This window comes from Mus caroli, chromosome 16 (genome assembly GCF_900094665.2).
Source record: "Mus caroli chromosome 16, CAROLI_EIJ_v1.1, whole genome shotgun sequence".
NCBI classification, from domain to species: Eukaryota; Metazoa; Chordata; class Mammalia; order Rodentia; family Muridae; genus Mus; species Mus caroli.
In genome coordinates, this window is record NC_034585.1 from 85,981,327 (window position 1) to 85,991,307 (window position 9,981).

At 49.0% G+C, this 9,981-nt stretch overlaps 1 protein-coding gene across 1 annotated transcript in view; it reads right to left on the reverse strand.

Annotated features, from left to right (window-relative positions):
• Tmem50b (transmembrane protein 50B) overlaps window positions 1-7,035 on the reverse strand; it is a 27,497-nt gene extending 20,462 nt beyond the window's left edge. The window contains exon 1 of the mRNA XM_021184742.2: window positions 6,890-7,035. The gene's annotated coding sequence lies outside the window, so the exon portion shown is untranslated. The remainder of the gene's footprint in view (window positions 1-6,889) is intronic.
• Window positions 7,036-9,981: the final 2,946 nt, after the last annotated feature.

Below are 9,981 nucleotides of genomic sequence, written 5' to 3' on the forward strand. Positions count from 1 at the left end.
GGAGGGGAGGAGAGAGAAAAGGAAAGGAAAGAAGATAACAGAAGAAAAAGAATCAGAAGTTACCAGGACTACTAGCCGATCACAGGCCTGGGTACAGCAGCCCTAAAACACACAAGCTGACATAGTTGCAGGTCAAGTGTCAATGTTAGCAGCATACTAGAGTAACAGTTGCTGGAGAGATGGCTCAGTAGGTATGAGCATGTATTGCTCTTACAGAGAACCCAAGTTCAGTCCCCAGTACCCACAGCAGGTGGCTCACAACAGCCTGTTATAACTCCAGGAGATCCAATGCCCTCTTCTAGACTCCATAGGTACACCTTATGGGTGAACACTCACACATATACATATCCAAACATACTCATACATGTACACAGAATTAAAATAACATAGATCTTTAAAAAGTATTAGTAATACCAACAGCAAAATAGTTGGGTGTGGTGGCTCACGTCTGTCATTGCAGCCCTTGGAAGGGTGAGGAAGGATTACCTCAGGTTAGTGAGTTCAAGGAAAGCCTGGGCTACAGAATGATACTCTCTTAATCCCAGGAAAAAAAGGAATAATAACATAGAAGCGGCAAATATTAACAGTGTTTATTCTACTGTTCTTTCAATGTTTATGTATTTTTTAAAAGACAAATTTAAATTTTTTACAAAATGTATGTGTATGGTGTTTTGTCTGCAGGTCTGCCTGTAAACCATGTGTATAGCTGGTGCCCTGCCCATGGAAGCCAGAGGACAGCATTACCTGCTCCAGGTGGCTGAAAGCAGCAGCCTGGCATTTCCACTGACCTGGGTCAGTACAGCGCCCACAGGGGCAGGTTCACGTGTCTGCTCCTGCCTTCCTGGACTAGCCCTGTGCCAGCAACAGTTTCAGCTTTAAGCCTCCGTAAGCTATAGTCTTCTGGCACATGAACTGGGCACTGGCAACACTCCCCACAGAGAGTGAGAATGAAGACTGCACCGGTGGCTCAGTGGGAAGTGCCTGCGTGAGGGCCTGAGTCTGGATCCCCAGAAACCACATAAAATCCGGGTGTAGCTAGTCTCTAACCCTTCCAAGAGCAGAAACAGGCAATCTCAGTTACTTCTCTATTGTGATGAGACATCATGACCAAGGCAACTTATTTTAAAAGGCAGGCAGGCATGGCAATGGAGCAGTAGCTGAGAGCTTACATCTGATTCAAAAGCATGAGGCAGAGAGAGCTAACTGAGAATGGTGTGGGCTTCTGAACCCACCTCAAAGCCCCGCCCCCAGTGACACGCCTCCTCCAACAGGCCACGCCTCCTAACCCTTCCCAAGCAGTTCCACCAACTGCAGAACAAGCATTCAAACACATGAGTCTACGGGGCCATTCTTTTCAGAGCACCATGCAAGTGGTCCCCTGAGCTCACGGAACTGCCATCTAGCCAATCAGCAAGTCCCCAATCCAATGAGAGACCATGTCACAAAAAGATAAAGTGGAGAACAATTCAGAGGAATACCTAGTGTTGCACTCTGGTGAGGCAACTGCTTTGACTTGTACTACTCCTGACTCAGCATCAGGACTCTCAGGTTGAGAAAAATTATGACCGTTTCTGTAAGACTGAACATATGCACCTCACTGCACTCGTTCCTGCAGCCTCACAATAAATAAATAAATAAATAAATAAATAAATAAATAAATGTATCACTAAGCATGATGGCGCACACCTTTAATTGGAGCACTCGGGAGGCAGAAGGAAGTGGGCCAGCCAGTACCAAAGGATCAGAATTGGCTCAGAAAACCAAGCCAGTGAATTAACAATCACTCTTTCTGACAGGAAGGACAGAAGAGGAGACAGGCACAACAAAAGAGCAGAAGCTGGAGTGGCTCTCCAACCAAAGAAAGGCAAATGCCCAGGCCACAATGGCGGGGAAAGCTGAGGCCCGACAGTAAAGAGCAGGGCACATAAGAAACGTGGCGGCCTGTGGTCCCTCCACTCTCCTGCTCCAGCACCGGTGACTTCTGTGCTGGAGAAGCCTGTGGCTGATGCTGGCTTTGCTTCTGATCTCTTGTGCCCCAGACTGATGGTACCTACAGAAGAGCGGGCACAGGCACCCCAAGGGAAACAACATAAGGAACTGCATGCATGCGCAGGCAAGTCTCGGCCTCTGTGTGGCTCGGACACTGATCATCAGGGGAGCTTCCAAATGAGACAACTCTTCCCCAGGGAGCCTGCCAGAAAAGATGCAGTGTACGAAATCATAGGTGTGGGGCTTTCCACTAACCTGATGGCCTGGATCAGTAAAACAGGTCAAAGGTCTCCACCACACCTCAGAGACTGCAATCATTTTTTAAGCCCCTAGTTTTATTCTAAGCACAGTTAAAGATTACTACCAGTATCAACAACTTTTGAACTTGAAAGATATACAGAGTAGTTAAAAAAAAAAAAAGTAGCTTGTTACAACAAACCACACAGGGGGAGGGGGGAAGTCATTCCAAGCCCAGAAAACCAAGGCAGCCAGGGAGATGGCTCAGCTCCTGCGCCTGACACCGAGCACCTGGCACCTGAGTGTTTGATCCCTGGGATCTACACACTAAGAGAAAACTGACTCCTGCAAATTGTCCTCTGCTCCACCCCCCCCTCACACACACACACACACACACACACACAAACACACACATAAATAAAATGTATAAAAGCATTTCAAAAATGAATACCATGCTAAGAAACACTGAGGATGGAGACTAGCCTTTGGGAGTTAGAACCATCGCACTGGAAACTGTTTTAAGTGCAGATCCGGGCCAGGGAGCAGCTCAGCAGCTCAGCAGCTCAGCAACCTGAGGGCACCTGCCCCACCCAAGCTTGGCAGCCTGAGCTGAGGCCTAGAATCCAGGGAAAGAGCTCTCTCCTAAGTTGTTCTAGGGCCTCCACCCCATGAATTGTGTCGTGCACATACCCACAGACATACACAAGTAAATAAATATGCTTTGAAAAAGAAAAATGAGATGCAGAAGATGTTGGCTCACGCCTTTAATCCCAACACTCTGGAGGCAAAGGCAGGCAGATCGCTGAGTTCAAGGGCAGATGGTCTCTAGAGCAAGTTCCAGGACAGCCAGGGCTACACAGAGAAACCCTGTCTTGAAAAACAAACAAACAAACAAGAGCCACATCTAATCGCAGCATCCCAGAGGCCGAGACAGGAGAAACAGAGGCATGAGGAAGCCTAGGTGACGCAGTATCCAAACAGAAAAACTGAGAAGAAAGAGAGAGGCTGGGGTACAGCTCAGGGGTTAAAGTATCAGCTGCCACACAGAGGACCAGGCTTTGATTCCCAGCATCCAGAGAGCCACTCCCAACCATCTGAACTTCTCTTCTGATCCTCACAGGCAAACAGATGACTCGCATGTATACGAGCAGACAAGGTGCCGTCTGTAATCCTTAGCACTACGAAGACTGCAACAGGAGAGCTGTAATTCCAAGTACAGCCTGGCTACCCTGAATTACAGAGCAAGATCTGGGCAAAAATAAAAAATAAAAAAATAAAAACCCAGCCAGGCATGGTACTCCTGCTTATACAGTCAGCACTGGGGAGAATCAGGCAGAAAGACAGCTTTGGGTTTGGGGCAAGCCTAGGCTATTTAATGAGTACCTAGCAAGCCTGGGCTACAATGTAAGAAACTATCTCAAGCAAACAATAGTGTTGTGTGTATGTATGTATGGAGGGTGGATGTCAGGAATCAAAGGGAACTAGAAAACCAGAAGCAGAAGTTCACATAAAAATGACAAGAGAGCCAGGCGGTGGTGGCACACGCCTTTAATCCCAGCACTTGGGAGGCAGAGTCAGGTGGATTTCTGAGTTCCCGGCCAGCTTGGTCTACAGAGTGAGTTCCAGGACAGCCAGGACTACACAGAGAAACCCTGTCTCGAAAAACAAAAACAAACAAACAAACAAACAAAATGACAAGAGAGATTACAGGGAAAATAACAAAATATTTCCAGGCTCCCTAGAGACTATACTTCTACATTGTTTGTATTCAAGGGGTTCAAATACCCAACTCGGGGATGGAAACAGAGCCGCACGACACATTAAACTCACAGAGAAGTGGCACTTCTCTGTGATGAGTGGGGAAATGGCCCAGGGTCTGAGGAGTGGTGCTTAACAGCAGCCCAGGAGCAGGTCAGGGTGGGGCGAAGCTGCAGAACCTCGAGAGAATCTATTAGCAAACCTTATCAATCAGCGAGAGGAAGAGAACCGAAGCAGGGCCTTACGAACTCCCAAATGGTCACCTCTCAGCAAACCCCAACAGCCTTTGAGCACCACTAGAGAGGGTAAACCCCTCAACCTAATGCATGCTACAGGAGAGAGCCTCCCCAGGGAGGAACACTAAGGAAGCCAGCTGTGCCCTGAGGCAGAGGATAGCAGGCCAAATGGAAGCAGCGCACAGCCCCAGCTGCTCTGGCAGCCTCCAACCTGTGCTGATGGCCCTGGAGCCTGGCCCAGAGTCCTTCCTCCCTCCAATTGGCAGGGCTGGCTTCATCTTGAGCGCTTGCTGATGCCTTCCTCCTGCAAGCCTTGAGACCCACTGGGCCTTGCCTCACAGAGAGCAAGGCTTGACTGTGATGGACCCTGGAGAGTGCAGACAAGCTGCGGGTGAATAAAAGGCAGAAATGACTGTATCTGCTGTCCTTCCAGCCCTTGGAATGGAGCCCTCCAGATGCCCTGGCTAGGCCCAGCTTTGGTGTTTAGGACTCTCTCCTACATGGTGCAACGCCCTGACTTCCTCACAAAAGGCCCTTACAGAAGCCAGGCAAGCCCAAGCCACTCTGTTCAGTTCACCTTTTCCTGGAAGCTATAATGACCATATGCAGTTCTTTCTTTCCAGTCAAGTTTGAACTTAAGATATAAAACAGTGAAAACAACCGCAAGCCAGGAAGTCCTATCTTCTCCTGTCGTAAGGCTATTTAGATGTCATGTGGGTTCTGGGAAATGGCCTTGTTCTAACAGTTTGCTTAACAAAAATTAGTAAGGTATGATTAGGATTTATATAGCTTAGTAGAGAAAATGTATTCCAAATACTGTGATTTTTTTCTTGCCCTCTAAGTAAAGAATATGTATTTTTTATTGTGAGTTAAGTACCAACAAAACAACCAGAATGTCTATCAGTAAGAGGCCAAAAACACATTATAGTACATCCAAATAACATTACATGGCTTTTGAAATTGTATATATGTGATCCTGTGTGGACTGCATCTGAGTGCAGGTGCCCCACAGAGGCCAAAGTCATGGGATTCCCTGGAGTGTGAGTTTCTGGGGAGCTGTGAGTCTGATGTGGCTTCAGTCAAGAAACTGAACTTGGGTCCTCTGTCAGAACAGGGAGAACTCAACCTCTGAGCCACCTCTCCAGCCCTCTTAGCAACTTTTTAAATTTTAATTAAAAAAAAAAGATTAGTCTACATATATCAATGTGTAAATGTGTCATTATCTGTTGCCAAATAACACTGTGTTATGATGGCCTCCTTAAGAGTAGAACTGGGACATAAAGAGTGGAGAGTGAAGGAGAGAATTTTGAGGAACTCCCCCAGCCTTTTTTTCAAGACGGGGTTTCTCTGTATAGTCCTGGCAGTCCTGGAACTGGAGCTGTAGACAAGACTGGCCTCACCTGCCCGGAGTGCTGGGATTTAAGGCATGCTGGAGGGTTTCACTTTGTATTTGCTGTTTGTTCTGTATTGCCTGAAAACTTTACTTGGTAACCTTCCTCAATGTTTATTACATTAAAAGACACATAAGGACTAAGCAAGATTGATCCTTTAATCAATTGACCCCAGAAGTCAATTTAGAAAACCAAAACCAAACAACGAAGTGTGGAAGGCTGCTGTCTAGCTGATAGAGGAAGAACGTGGAGGATCAAAGGGTGTGTCTCCTGAAGAGGAAAAACTACATCCTCACCCCCCCCCCCCCCCCGCTCCGATTAAACCTGCTTTTCTTGAAGCATCGCTATGCAAATTAACCTCTGGGTTTCATTTTTAGGATCAGGAAGTCTTGGAACACTATGCTCGTTTAAGGGTTTAAATTGCTTGGCTCTGCTTTTTGGAAGCCGCACACAGGTAGAAAGGATGAGGAGCCTGGGAATAAGCGTCCCTGGAATTATTTGTGGTACAAATAGGGTGAAGAGTTGGAGAGCGAAGGATGCACGGGGGGGTGGGGGGGGGTCGGGGGTGGATGTTGTTGAGGGTGAGCATATCTACTCCAGCGAGAGGTTTGAATTCCCACGCCCCTCCTCCCATCGCAGCAGCAAGGTGGAAGAGCGAGCCCAGCCCTCTGCTGCTACGGTCGGTCGGAAAGGTCAAGTATCTACCCACCTCTCAGGCTCAAGTACCTTCCAGTGTTGAAAACCAACTTACTGGCTAAAGACCAAAATGGCCTAGCCTACAACGACCACTGCTCTGCTACTTCTCTGAAAAGGCCACTCGCCACTTAGGATGAATTCCCAAAGACTTCCCTCCCTCTCCTCCCTCTCCCCCCAGCGCTTGCAGGATGGAGGGGGGAAAGTCAAGGATACAAGGACAGTTCCTGGCAACGGCTCAGAGCAAACGGGAGGGTCGCTCGTCCCCAGACGCTCGTGGGGCCTCGGTGGCGGCTGCGGCGGTGCCCCACAGGACCTCCATCCCCTACCGATCGCCTTGGGGACCTCCCCAGACTCAGGACGAGATGCGCGGCGGAGCGGCCTGCCTTGGCGGAGCGCGGGTCACGGCGGCGTCAGGGCCACGGGCCGCCGAGAGGACGCGGGCGTAGACCGGGCCCCGCCGGTCGCCCGCGCGCTCCTTGGCACCGACACGGGCGGCGCCACAGAACCTCAGGCCGCGCCGGGCCGGCGCCCTGCGCTCCATCGGCGGATCACAGAAACCCGAGACCTGCCAACCGCACTCACCCGGCTACCTGCGACGTCCACGCCGAGCCCAAGCAGGAGCAGGGACGTCGAGGGCGCGCGTCGGTCCCGGCAGCGGCGGCCCGATCAACCTCAGCCCGGGAGCCGGGGGCCGGCGGCGGGCAGGAGGCCAGGGCGCCGGTGGGGCGGGGGCGAGGCGCCGTGCGCACCGCAGGGACCAATGGGATTGCAGCAAGTGGCCTGCGTGGGCGGGGCATAACCCCTGGAGGCGGGACCGGGACCTCAGAGGCGGAACGGGGCTGGACCCGTGCTCTCTGTGGAGACCAATCAAAGTGCGGCCGATTAGATAGAGGGCGGGGCTTGATTCCTGAGGGCGGGGCTGGCGCGGTGCTCTACCTGCGTCCTGGAGCTGAGGTCGGGACCTCTCCTGCTGCGGTTTGCGGTAGTAGTGTAAACCCAAGCGCCTCAGCTTCGGTGAGAGCACCGGTACGGGGAACCCAAGCCTATTACGCAAGGTCCTCTTGCATATCAGCAATTGAGCATTGTTCACCAACTGCCGAGAGTCGAGAACGCACTCCAAGACGTTCAAAAACCAGGACCTCAGAAGACGAAGTTACAGGTCCAGGGATCCCAGTCAGTACTGGTTTTCCGAGGGTACCCGCAAAGCTACATAGCTATTTCAGCCTGATTCCTTTTTCCGTCTATCCAAATAGATTTTTGGCTTGTTTGGGGAGCAAATCTTTACTTATCTCCTTTAGAGATACTGCCTCTGGATTTTTCAGCATAACTTCAAAAACCACATTTCCTACAGAATATAAATGCAGTTAAAGAAAGATACAAAGTCCAAGTTACTACTACATTGAAGGCAAAAACACACTTCACCTAGATAGAGTAAAGCAAAAAGATTTTTGTGTCACGTAACTGTCACAAATGGCATCCTGGATTCTGTTACGCCTGTAGTTCTTGTATATAATCTAGGATTTAGGTGCTCAATAAATATTCACTGCATAAATCCCTTTTTGGAGTATGGGATTATGCACGCACACTAACAAGCAAGAGGGGCAGCAGAAGGGATCTTTAGGGATCTGTCTCAGAGCTAGGGAATGTAGTTCAGTTGGTACATTATTTAGCCTTAAATACATAAGGCTCTGGCTTGTATCCCCAGCATCATATAAACAGGTGTGGTGATACATGCCTGTGATCCCTGCATTCCAAAATGTCTCAGCTTTGCTTTGGGTATGATCATGGTCTCAAGCATATTTCTATTTCCAGTCAGGCTGGATTACACAGCAAATTCAAGACCAAGTTGAAGTGAGGTCCTGTCTCAAAACTACTGGAGGATCTGGGATATAGTGCAGTAGTAGTGCATTGCCTGTCTAGAATGTGCCGTCTGCTTTCACTTCTCCATCAGTTAAAAAAGGGGGCAGGGGGACTGGGAAGATGCTCTACCAGAGAACCCAGAGTGGGGCTCACAGCCACCTGTAACTCTAGATCCAGGGGGTCCACCTTCCTCTTCTGGATTCCCTGGACATCAAGCATGCAAATGGTGCACATATATGCATTCAGGCAAAACACAAATACACGGGCTGGAGAGATGCCTCAATGGTTAAGAGCACCGACTGCTCTTCCAGAGGTCCTGAGTTTAATTCCCAGCAACCACATGGTGACTCACAACCATCTACAATGGAGTCTGGTGCCCTCTTCTGGTGTGTCTGAAGAGAGCAATGGTATACTTATATACGTGAAATAAATAGATAAATAATTTGGGAAATAAAACCTCTCATACACATAAAATGAGTTTGAATATTGAAGAAAAATACCAGACCTCCATACATGCATTACTTGAATTGGAACTCCACTAAATGCTATGCAATCATATACTTTGGTGGTTTGGTTTGGTTTTGTTGCTGGGTTTTTTGATTGTTGGTTTCCAAGACATGGTTTTCCTGTGTAACAGAGCCCTGGTTGCCCTGGAACTTGCTTTGTAGACCAGACTGATCTCCATCTCGTAGCGATCCACCTGTCTCTGCCTCTGAGTGAGCCAGCACACCCTGCTGCTCATACACGTTGTTGGATTCTGGCCTGAGCACCTGTCTGTCGAGGCTCCCCAGGCTGGGGAGATTTTGAAACTTTGGGATCCTTTTCTGCCTTGGACCAGGGCTGAAGATCCACTTCAACCAAAACAGCCAATGAACTCTACTCCAGAAGGAGGCCTACCAAGAACAGAGAACAGTTCAGGATGGGTGGGCTGTTCTGATTCGTCCTTAACTGCCAGCCAAGGACTGTACTACTAACGGTGCAATTCACAGCCCATCTTCTAAGAGTGCAAAGCAAACACTACTCCATGGGAACTGAAAGATTGCAGTGGGCTGTTTCAACATGGAAGTGTAAACACTTTCAAATACTGCGTCTCCTCTTCAGAGGGCTTACTGTGTTGAGTAACAGAACAGCTTCACCCACTAGCTTTACTTTAGAAACACCTCTGGCACGTGGGTCATGGTGATAATTGCTGAGGTTACTCTTCAGAAGTCAGGCCTGCATATGAGGTGACACTTTATGGCACTTGTACTAAAAGCTTTACCCTCTGATCGCACCAGTGCTACCATTTCCTTAACGTGTGTTTCATGAAGTGACATGAAGATGTATTGCACACATGCAGACATGGCTAGGGGAGAGCCATGGGAGAGTGTCGTGACCGCTCTAATTGATATGGGAAGACTTGGCCTGAGAGAGGGGCACCATTCCCCGGTTTGGGGGCCTGGATAGTGTAAGAGAATGTGTGCTGAGCAGGGGGCAAGCATGCGTTGTCTGCTCTTGGCTGTAGGTCTGATGTGACTGGCTGTTTTAAGTTCCTGCAGCCTCGACTTCTCTGATGGACTGAAACCCTATATTATAAGCCAAAAGTGAACCCTCTCTGCAGGTTGTCTTTTGTCTGGGTATTTTGTCACAGCGACAGACATAGCACTAGGACACCTCCAGTGTCTGAGAGAGAGAGTTTGCCTCTGGAAGGAGAGGAAACTCGTCTTTCTGTGGTGGAGACTAACAGACGTAGCTGTTTAGTTTGCTTCTTTTCGTGACAAGGAACAGAAAAACATCACCTCACATTGGCCTAAACAATAATTTTTTTTTTTTTT